The sequence below is a fragment of the Mytilus trossulus genome, chromosome 5 (genome assembly GCF_036588685.1).
Source record: "Mytilus trossulus isolate FHL-02 chromosome 5, PNRI_Mtr1.1.1.hap1, whole genome shotgun sequence".
NCBI classification, from domain to species: Eukaryota; Metazoa; Mollusca; class Bivalvia; order Mytilida; family Mytilidae; genus Mytilus; species Mytilus trossulus.
This window is the reverse complement of record NC_086377.1, coordinates 8646398-8658513: the sequence shown is the minus strand read 5'-3', so window position 1 is coordinate 8658513 and position 12116 is coordinate 8646398.

Sequence of the window (12116 nt, the reverse complement as noted above, 5' to 3'; positions counted from 1 at the left end):
TGTGTCATTTTGGTCTCATTGGCAATCATAACACATCTTTTTCATATGTATTTGCTTACTATTTGTATGGATCTATGTATATTACTTTATGGTGGATCGTCAGTATCATTAGTAAAACTTTTTGTCAAAATGTCGAATTGTTTTTTTTAGTAATGAAAATGCCTGACATGATGCTTGGGGCTAGATGAGCTAGAAAGAGAACTGGTGTTGTGGTTTTTTCTTCAATTCTTTGATAATATTTCCTCCAAAGCTTGTCAAAGCAAAAAGGAGTTTTTACTAATGTGAAAATGATATCGTGAAAAGATCCTTTGTCAGCATGCTTCAAAGACTCATAACTGTTCTTAGAGTAATCTGGTAGAATTCAAGCATGTAAAGTGGATATTATGAGCATCTAGTTAATGTGTCTAGATATCTAAAAAGTTATAATATTCAATACAAAAATGGTAGTGCAAAATTATTCTCTTTTTATTTTTTTGGTTATAATATATGGACACAAATATAAGTGATACCATTACAGTATTTGTTGTGGTATGAAAGTGTAGTAATTAACATTTACTGTAACAATGTTAGTGAGAGCCGTGGTGTAGTGGTTAGATCATCGAACTACTAACTTAAAGGTTCCTGGTTCGATTCCCGTTCGGGATGACAATTTCAGGGACTCAATTTTCTGCTCTCCCTTGACACCATTTGCGAGTATGGTCTTAAGGAAACGATGATAGTCCGTCGCAAGGGGACGATAAATGGCTGACCCGTGATAAGAGAGAGTCATATCTCTTGCACGTTAAAGACACCCTTGTAGATTTCGAAAAAGAGTAGGCTAATGCCGCTACAAGGCAGCACTCTCACCCGCAAAGTGGAAAGGGATTAATATAAGTTGCAAAACTTGTTTCCCAATCCAAACATATGTTAATTCACACAAATTAAGAAATAAACAAATAAATGAAAAAATATTGAACAGGTACAATGAAATATAATAGTTTTAGAAATCAATTAGGCCAGATAGGCCTAAATTTGTTCTTCTTCACATAATTGAATGACCATTTACACTCAGGTCCTAGTCTTTAGTAGGCAATACAGATGTATTAAAACAACATAGCATAATATTGTTTGAAGGGGGAGTAGCATTGTCCGGTTTTTTCTTCTTCAATTTGATCAATAGACACTTAATGTTTGGTTCAAATCGAAATAAAATGCTTTTTTTTTTATCTCCCTATTACATACTAGTACATTGTACATAGAATGAATACTACTTTGACAAATCCTTGTACATGAGATTGTATGTCAAATCTTTATTTCACAAAGAATGAATTGCACAGCAATGAACTCAGCTCAAAGCAAAGCACTTTAATGATACACTTAGACAGAGAGCTCAATCCAGTGATATACTTTGTACTACAGGTTCTTCAGGAACATCATCGACTAAAACCATATCTCACCAACATGACTTACTACATGGTTGGATCTGACAGAAATCCTGAAAAAGACATGAATTTTATCATCGTATTTTAAGTATATATACACAGATTAAAACTTTCGCATTTGTGGCAAAAACATTCAGTATTTAGCAACTTTCAATCGCTTTATGCACAAATTAATATAGGTTGAGTGCCTCTCTTGTCGGCAATAAGAACATACCTCCACTTATTTTTAGTCAACTGATGAAGAAACATTCAAAACTATAGAATTTTATTTAAGACTTATCAGTGTCTATTTGCCATCGCCACTGAATCAATGATATATGTACACATCTATACATGTAAGACTAACATTAAAGTATATCCGACTAAAACTGACGTTCGGTCTTTACTTCATCCCAAAAAGCTCGCTATACTTTTCCTTTTTTGTCTTTTGTTCGAGCCTGTATATTGACCTCTAGATATCTTTCAATTACATCCAGTTTGGTGCGTGTTGATGTTTGATAGTTGTAAATATAAGGAAATAGTAACCGAATAAGGAAATGAAAATTGAATAAGGAAAAAGAAATCAAATAAGGAAACAGAAACCGAATAAGGAAAAAGAAACTGAATAAGGAAATAGAAACCGAATAAGGAAAAAGAAACCGAATAAGGAAATGAAAATCGAATAAGGAAATGGAAATCGAATAAGGAAATAGAAACTGTATAAGGAAATGAAAAAGAACGAATAAGGAAACGAAAAAAAAATTTGAAAAACTTTTTGAGAAAAAAAAATTTGAGGATAAAAAATTTGAGGAAAAAAAAATTTTGAGGAAAAACAATTTTGAGGAAAAAAAAATTTTGAGGAAAAAAAATTTTGAAGGAAAAAAAATTTTGAAGCAAAAAAAATTTTGAAGCAAAAAAAATTTCGTTTGGACTTGTAATATTTTTCAAAATTGAATATCGAAAAAGGAAAAAGGAACCGAATAAGGAAATGGGAATCGAATAAGGAAATGGAAATCGAATAAGGAAATGAAAATCCAATAAGGAAATAGCAACTGAATAAGGAAATAGAAATCGAAAAAGGAAATGAATATTGAAAAAGGAAAAAGAAACAGAATAAGGAAATGAAATTTGAATAAGGAAATAGAAATCGAATAAGGAAATGAAAATCCAATAAGGAAATAGAAACCGAATAAGGAAATGAAAATTGAATAAGGAAAAAGAAATCAAATAAGGAAACAGAAACCGAATTAGGAAAAAGAAACCGAATAAGGAAATAGAAACCGAATAAGGAAAAAGAAACCGAATAAGGAAATGAAAATTGAATAAGGAAATAGAAATCAAATAAGGAAATGAAAATCCAATAAGGAAATAGAAACCGAATAAGGAAATGAAAATTGAATAAGGAAAAAGAAATCAAATAAGGAAACAGAAACCGAATTAGGAAAAAGAAACCGAATAAGGAAATAGAAACCAAATAAGGAAAAAGAAACCGAATAAGGAAATGAAAATTGAATAAGGAAATAGAAATCAAATAAGGAAATGAAAATCCAATAAGGAAATAGAAACCGAATAAGGAAATGAAAATTGAATAAGGAAAAGGAAATCAAATAAGGAAACAGAAACCGAATTAGGAAAAAGAAACCGAAAAAGGAAATGAATATTGAAAAAGGAAAAAGAAACCGAATAAGGAAATAAAATTAGAATAAGGAAATAGAAACCGAATAAGGAAATGAAAATTGAATAAGGAAAAAAAAATCAAATAAGGAAACAGAAACCGAATTAGGAAAAAGATACTGAATAAGAAAATAGAAACAGAATAAGGAAATAGAAACTGAATAAGGAAATAGAAACTGAATAAGGAAATAGAAACAGAAAAAGGAAATGAATATTGAAAAAGGAAAAAGAAACCGAATAAGGAAATGGAAATTGAATAAGGAAATGAAAATCCAATAAGGAAATAAAAGCCGAATAAGGAAATGAAAATTGAATAAGGAAAAAGAAATCAAATAAGGAAACAGAAACCGAATTAGGGAAAAAGAAACCGAATAAGGAAATAGAAACCGAATAAGGAAATAGAAACCGAATAAAGAAACAGCAATCGAATAAGGAAATGAAAATCGAATAAGAAAATAGAAACCGAATAAGGAAATAGAAACCGAAAAAGGAAATGAATATTGAAAAAGGAAAAAGAAACCGAATAAGGAAATGGAAATCGAATAAGGAAATGGAAATCGAATAAGGAAATGGAAATCCAATAAGGAAATAGAAACCGTATAAGGAAATAGAAACCGAAAAAGGAAATGAATATTGAAAAAGGAAAAAGAAACCGAATAAGGAAATGAAAATCGAATAAGGAACTAGAAACCGAATAAGGAAATCGAAAACGAATAAGGAAATAGAAACCGAATAAGGAAATAGAAACTGAATAAGGAAATAGAAACCGAAAAAGGAAATGAATATTGAAAAAGGAAAAAGAAACCGAATAAGGAAAAAGAAACCGAATAAGGAAATAGAAACCGAATAAGGAAATAGAAACTGAATAAGGAAATAGAAACCGAAAAAGGAAATGAATATTGAAAAAGGAAAAAGAAACCGAATAAGGAAATGGAAATCGAATAAGGAAATGGAAATAGAATAAGGAAATGAAAATTCAATAAGGAAATAGAAACCGTATAAGGAAATAGAAACCGAAAAAGGAAATGAATATTGAAAAAGGAAAAAAAAAACGAATAAGGAAATGAAAATCGAATAAGGAACTATAAACCGAATAAGGAAATCGAAACCGAATAAGGAAATAGAAACCGAATTAGGAAAAAGAAACCGAATAAGGAAATAGAAACCGAATAAGGAAAAAGAAACCGAATAAGGAAATGAAAATTGAATAAGGAAATAGAAATCGAATAAGGAAATGAAAATCTAATAAGGAAATAGAAACCGAATTAGGAAAAAGAAACCGAATAAGGAAATAGAAACCGAATAAGGAAAAAGAAACCGAATAAGGAAATGAAAATTGAATAAGGAAATAGAAATCGAATAAGGAAATGAAAATCCAATAAGGAAATAGAAACCAAATCAGGAAATGAAAATTGAATAAGGAAAAGGAAATCAAATAAGGAAACAGAAACCGAATTAGGAAAAAGAAACCGAAAAAGGAAATGAATATTGAAAAAGGAAAAAGAAACCGAATAAGGAAATAAAATTTGAATAAGGAAATAGAAATCGAATAAGGAAATGAAAATCCAATAAGGAAATAGAAACCGAATAAGGAAATGAAAATTGAATAAGGAAAAAGAAATCAAATAAGGAAACAGAAACCGAATTAGGAAAAAGATACCGAATAAGGAAATAGAAACCGAATAAGGAAATAGAAACTGAATAAGGAAATAGAAACTGAATAAGGAAATAGAAACCGAAAAAGGAAATGAATATTGAAAAAGGAAAAAGAAACCGAATAAGGAAATGGAAATTGAATAAGGAAATGAAAATCCAATAAGGAAATAGAAGCCGAATAAGGAAATGAAAATTGAATAAGGAAAAAGAAATCAAATAAGGAAACAGAAACCGAATTAGGAAAAAGAAACCGAATAAGGAAATAGAAACCGAATAAGGAAATAGAAACCGAATAAGGAAATAGAAACCGAATAAAGAAACAGCAATCGAATAAGGAAATGAAAATCGAATAAGGAAATAGAAACCGAATAAGGAAATAGAAACCGAAAAATGAAATGAATATTGAAAAAGGAAAAAGAAACCGAATAAGGAAATGGAAATCGAATAAGGAAATGGAAATCGAATAAGGAAATGAAAATCCAATAAGGAAATAGAAACCTTATAAGGAAATAGAAACCTTATAAGGAAATAGAAACCGAAAAAGGAAATGAATATTGAAAAAAGAAAAAGAAACCGAATAAGGAAATGAAAATCGATTAAGGAACTAGAAACCGAATAAGGAAATCGAAACCGAATAAGGAAATAGAAACCCAAAAAGGAAATAGAAACTAAATATGGAAATAGAAAAGGAAATGAATATTGAAAAAGGAAAAATAAACCGAATAAGGAAAAAGAAACCGAATAAGGAAATAGAAACCGAATAAGGAAATAGAAACTGAATAAGGAAATAGAAACCGAAAAAGGAAATGAATATTGAAAAAGGAAAAAGAAACCGTATAAGGAAATGGAAATTGAATAAGGAAATGAAAATCCAATAAGGAAATAGAAACCGAATAAGGAAATGAAAATTAAATAAGGAAAAAGAAATCAAATAAGGAAACAGAAACCGAATAAGGAAATAGAAACGAAAAAGGAAATGAATATTGAAAAAGGAAAAAGAAACCGAATAAGGAAATGAAAATCGAATAAGGAACTAGAAACCGAATAAGGAAATCGAAACCGAATAAGGAAATAGAAACACAATAAGGAAATAGAATCCGATTCAGGGAATAGAAACCGAAAAAGGAAATGAATATGAAAAAGGAAAAAAAAATTTGAGGAAAAAAAAATTGAGAAAAAAAAATTTTTAGGAAAAAAAATTTGAGGAAAAAAAAATTTGAGGAAAAAAAAAATTTGAGAAAAAAAAAATTTTGAGGAAAAAAATTTTGAGGAAAAAAAAATTTTGAGGAAAAAAAATTTAGAGGAAAAAAAAATTTTGAGGAAAAAAAAATTTGAAGGAAAAAAAAATTTAGTTTGGACTTGTATTATTTTTCAAAATTGAATATCGAAATAGGAAAAAGGAACCGAATAAGGAAATGGAAATCGAATAAGGAAATGGAAATCAAATAAGGAAATGAATATTGAAAAAAGAAAAAGAAACCGAATAAGGAAATGAAAATCGAATAAGGAACTAGAAACCGAATAAGGAAATCGAAACCGAATAAGGAAATAGAAACCCAATAAGGAAATAGAAACTAGATATGGAAATAGAAACCGAAAAAGGAAATGAATATTGAAAAAGGAAAAAGAAACCGAATAAGGAAAAAGAAACCGAATAAGGAAATAGAAACCGAATAAGGAAATAGAAACTAAATAAGGAAATAGAAACTGAAAAAGGAAATGAATATTGAAAAAGGAAAAAGAAACCGAATAAGGAAATGAAAATCGAATAAGGAACTAGAAACCGAATAAGGAAATCGAAACCGAATAAGGAAATAGAAACCCAATAAGGAAATAGAAACTAAATAAGGAAATAGAAACTGAAAAAGGAAATGAATATTGAAAAAGGAAAAAGAAACCTAATAAGGAAAAAGAAACTGAATAAGGAAAAAGAAACCGAATAAGGAAAAAGAAACCGAATAAGAAAATAGAAACTAAATAAGGAAATAGAAACTGAAAAAGGAAATGAATATTGAAAAAGGAAAAAGAAACCGAATAAGGAAATGAAAAATCGAATAGGGAACTAGAAACCGAATAAGGAAATCGAAACCAAATAAGGAAATAGAAACCCAATAAGGAAATAGAAACTAAATAAGGAAATAGAAACTGAAAAAGGAAATGAATATTGAAAAAGGAAAAAGAAACCGAATAAGGAAAAAGAAACCGAATAAGGAAATAGAAACCGAATAAGGAAAAAGAAACCGAATAAGGAAATAGAAATCGAATAAGGAAATAGAAACTGAATAAGGAAATAGAAACCGAAAAAGGAAATGAATATTGAAAAAGGAAAAAGAAACCGTATAAGGAAATGGAAATTGAATAAGGAAATGAAAATCCAATAAGGAAATAGAAACCGAATAAGGAAATGAAAATTGAATAAGGAAAAAGAAATCAAATAAGGAAACAGAAACCGAATAAGGAAATAGAAACGAAAAAGGAAATGAATATTGAAAAAGGAAAAAGAAACCGAATAAGGAAATGAAAATCGAATAAGGAACTAGAAACCGAATAAGGAAATCGAAACCGAATAAGGAAATAGAAACCCAATAAGGAAATAGAATCCGATTCAGGGAATAGAAACCGAAAAAGGAAATGAATATGAAAAAGGAAATGAAAATCGAATAAGGAAAAAGAAATTGAATAAGGAAACGAAAAAAAATGAGGAAAAAAAAAAAAAATTTGAGAAAAAAAATTTGAGGAAAAAAAATTTTGAGGAAAAAAAATTTGAGAAAAATTTTTTTTTGAGGAAAACAAATTTTGAGGAAAAAAATTTGAGGAAAAAAAAAATGAGAAAAAAAAATTTTGAGGAAAAAAAATTTGAGGAAAAAAAATTTTGAGGAAAAAAAATTTGAGGAAAAAAAAATAAGAAAAAAATTTTTGAGGAAAACAAATTTGAGGAAAAAAAAATTTGAGAAAAAAAAAATTTGAGGAAAAAAATTTTGAGGAAAAAAAAATTTTGAGGAAAAAATTTTGAGGAAAAAAAATGTTTGAGGAAAAAAAATTTTGAAGCAAAAAAAAATTTAGTTTGGACTTGTAATATTTTTCAAAATTTGAATATCGAAAAAGGAAAAAGGAAAAAGGAACCAACTTGTGTCTGGTAATGTATTTTTATTTTTCTTCTATTCACTATATATATATGTGGTTTTTAGGTTGATTCTGACCAATGCTTATACTCCCAATTTATATTTATATGCATCTATTATTGTTGCTGTTACCAATTATGTAAATCAATTGTATCCGATTTCATGCCCTGCATGGGCCCTGTAATTTGGTAAATAACATATTCCATTCTATTCTATTCTATAATATAATATAGGTTAATATACAATGGCTTCTTTCCACACAATAAAAGTGCAGCGACATTACTACAACAATCTCCTTTAACACCTCAAAGACATAAAGATGTAAAGTCTTTGAATTCATTGGACTTAAAACCTGCAAATAGTTCTAGACTTCTGAACCATATGGTGTGTATTTTGCACTTGCGCAGTTGGGTTAGAATAATTCAGGGAACAATAGCATACTTGTACCTTCTAACCTTTAATCATTATCTATTTTACCAAATCAAAGTATGAGAATGATTAAATATTCTATAAATATGTAGTGATGTCTGTCCAGGAATTTAGTAATGGACATCACTAAGTACATGCCATATTTAAATAATTAAATATGATGTATGCAGTTGCAAATCATTCATCTGTATGTACTGTGTAATTGTTTATTTTGAAAATAAAATATGAGAAAAATAATAAATGTAAACCGAATAAGCATGATCAGTACTACAAAAAGTTAAGGGCTGATATCTTACCTATTTCTCCCAGCAAAATTGAAGGATGGTTCCTGCTTTCATTTGATAATCATTGATTAGATTTTCATATAAAATACAGAGATTAAAACTTAATGCAGATGAAACAACTACCCACCTGTACTCTTAACAGAAATTGACAGTAAGATTTAAGGTCATCAACAAATCTTAAAAAACCTATGCAATATAGTCGTTCTTCTGGCAAAATTATTAAAATGTACATTTTTAGGTATTTATTGGAAAGTAACATGCATCTGCTATATAAATATGGGCTATTCTTGACAAGATAATGCCAACATATTGGGTAATAGCCTCATTAAGTCCTGCTTAATAACCGAAATCGTCACAATTTTAGCATTTTTGTTTAATTTCAGACGGTTTTCGTCTCAAATAAAAATTGGTTGCATTTGTTTTAATTCTTTATAATGAAATATAAAATGTACTTGATGATAATACATAACATATATAAAGGTTGAGGATGAACACGGATGCGATCACTTTCATGTTTGACAAAAATCATCTGAAAAGTGACATTTTTTAGGCATATTTGAAAGATTTTTCATTTTTCAGCCTGAAACGGACCGTTTATAATGACTGAATCGGTTAAAATCTTTCACATAAACTAAATGAATCAACTGAAATAGACACTTAAGGAGGGTCGTCGGAACAAAAATTTCAGCAAAAAATTATACTTTACTTTTTATTACAAATTTTATTATAACACTATTAGTTATTAATTTATGATTTGGTACAAAAATCAACCACAAAAATCGATTCAGTTTGGCCCCCGATTACTTTTAAAATGTTTATATCATTGAAAGACTCCAAATTATCTCCCTTTGGTGCAAAAATGGCTTTTAATTTTAAATATACTTTTTTAACTCATCGGTGACCTATATTTTCTAATATATGTTTCAAATAAGCTATACATAAACTAAATAATTGTAAATTAAAGTGATTTCTGTAATTATTTTCTTATTTTTATATTACCGCAATTTCATCTATTAGTTCAACAGAAAAAAAAGGACATTAACAAAAATGTATGCTTCTTCCGGTGGCAGATTGTGAGCTCAAATGAATGGTGACCCCATTTTTTTTTTTCATTTTTCTATTAAGTATGGGATAAAGTTCATTTATCAAAAAAATATAGCGAAATCCTATATTAGAAATAAAAATTGAACTTTACCCAGGAGCCCCCTAAAGTGCTTAAAAAGTGTCAAAAATCTTTCGTTAGATGAACCTGAAATTTGAGGCAAAAATCGGCTCTTACGAGATAACTAAAGACACCCGTACCACATACCTATTAGTGTATTGAAGAATTATTGGTTGCTTAATTTAACATGAATCACTTCTGATAATTTGAATTCTTTTTCATTTGCATTGGATTTTCAAGTATGTGCTCAGAATGTGGAATATGATTATTATTATCAGTATTGCTAGTATCATAATTACATATTAAATTTAGTTAGATCCTTTTGATCTCATGCATATGGTTCTTGCATGAACATTGAAGGTATGAAAGAATCTACAGCAACATGGTTGATCGAAATGTAAACAAAGGCAACATAATTCTAACAGACTTATCTGATTCAAGTATTAAATAAAATTGAGAATGGAAATGGGAATGTGTCCAAGAGACAACAACCCGACCATAGAAAAAACAAATTACATGTAGTATTTGCAGACATGCAAATCATATAAGAATTAAAAACCAATTGTTCAGAGAACAATTGAAGGTCTTTCCATTGAAAACAATGTATTTTAATATGAAAGTTGTAAAATTAAGTTTAAAATGTCATTTCAATCGTCAACTGATAGGTTATTGTACGCTGATTCCAGAAATATATGGTTTCTATACAATATTTTTTTTAAAAAGGGAGATAATTTGTTACTTCCGGTTTGAAAAATGCTACTTCCGATAATATTTGAATATTTAATTGACACTGATTCCAAAATGATCTGGTTCTATATACTTTTTTATTAATAAAGTACAAAAAATAGCTACTTCCGGTTTACACAAGGTCACTTCCGGTTGTTTTTTTCAAGGTTAAATGGTTTGATACCTTTTGTCAAAAGTCTCATGGCTATATCATGTATACATATGAGCTGAAAGCAAAGGTCAAAAACTAGAACGTCAAATTAATCTATGACCTTGAGATCAATTTCAAGGTCATAAACCAAGGACCTCAAATCAAAAGACCATAATTCTTAATAATATTTGGTTAATCCGTTATATCACCAAACGAGTATTTTTAAATACAAGAGGGGAGAAAACTCACTTTTACGTTTAACGTACTCTTGCAATCAAAATTTATGTGTTACGACATGTCGCAACTAACAATTTAGAAAAAATAATATGTCGATATCTTATACGGTTTCTGGAAATTAGTGGAAATAAGCCAAATTCAAAAATTAGAATATGAACTTGACCTTTGACCTTGACCTAATTTTTATTTTTTTGAACCAAGGACCTCAAATCAAAAGATCCTTGGTCTCTAGCACTTATGGTTTACAAGATAGAAATGCATATCACTTATATCAAATGCATAAGGGGAAATAACTCTCATATGGAGCGTTCATATCACTTCGGTCAAAATAGGACAAATCATGCGAAGGATATAACGAGCAATTTTGTAAAATAAATATGTCATAATATTTTACGGTTGCGAAGGAGATGCGCTAACAAGGAAAACAGTGTTTGGGGAGATAACTCCTACAAAGAAAAGTATTCGTTTACGCAGGGTAAATTTCAAAAGCGCATAAACTGTTCGATATCATATACCAAATATCTAAGGGACATATTGCGAAACAAATGTTTATCGCAAGAAGAAAATTAGGCGGAAGAAAAAAAAAAAAAAAAAAAAAAATAATCAGAAGAAAAACAATAGGTCTTTCCACAGAAAAGTGGAAAGACCTAATTATTGAATTATAAGTGATTTACTGTTTACGACTTTTGATGATATGATTAGAACCTGCATGACATAGTCTACTATTATTTCGATAATCATGCCATGTTCCTGAGCATATTAGACAACCACAAATCATGATCAGGTTTACTTCAATCAGTTTTCCAGAACGTCCTTTTCTTATAATACCCAATGTTTTATTAACATGTAGTTACATACAGCAGTGTTGGAGTACATGGGACACACGCATACTGAACATTCGGGAATTAAAACAAATTAAATGATATAATTCGCCAATCAGACTCTAAATAATAATATTTGTATGCAACAATTTCTGAAATGTTCATCATTCAGCAATTTCAATAAAATATCCAAGTAATAACATAAATCTTTGTTTATAAGATTTTTCCTGGAGTTGTGTTTTTCCTTCTGTCATGACTCAGTTTATGCTGCTGCTTGAAATGAAGCTTTTGAGCAGAATTATTATAATCACTATGATGGACTCCTATCTGAAAATGTTAACTGACGCGCTGTTAATAACGTTGACCGTTATGTTATCGTTTTGTAACATCAAACCACACTTATGTTGCCAAGGTTAAGCCACAATACCGTGTTTTATTCGCCAGTTACTAAAAA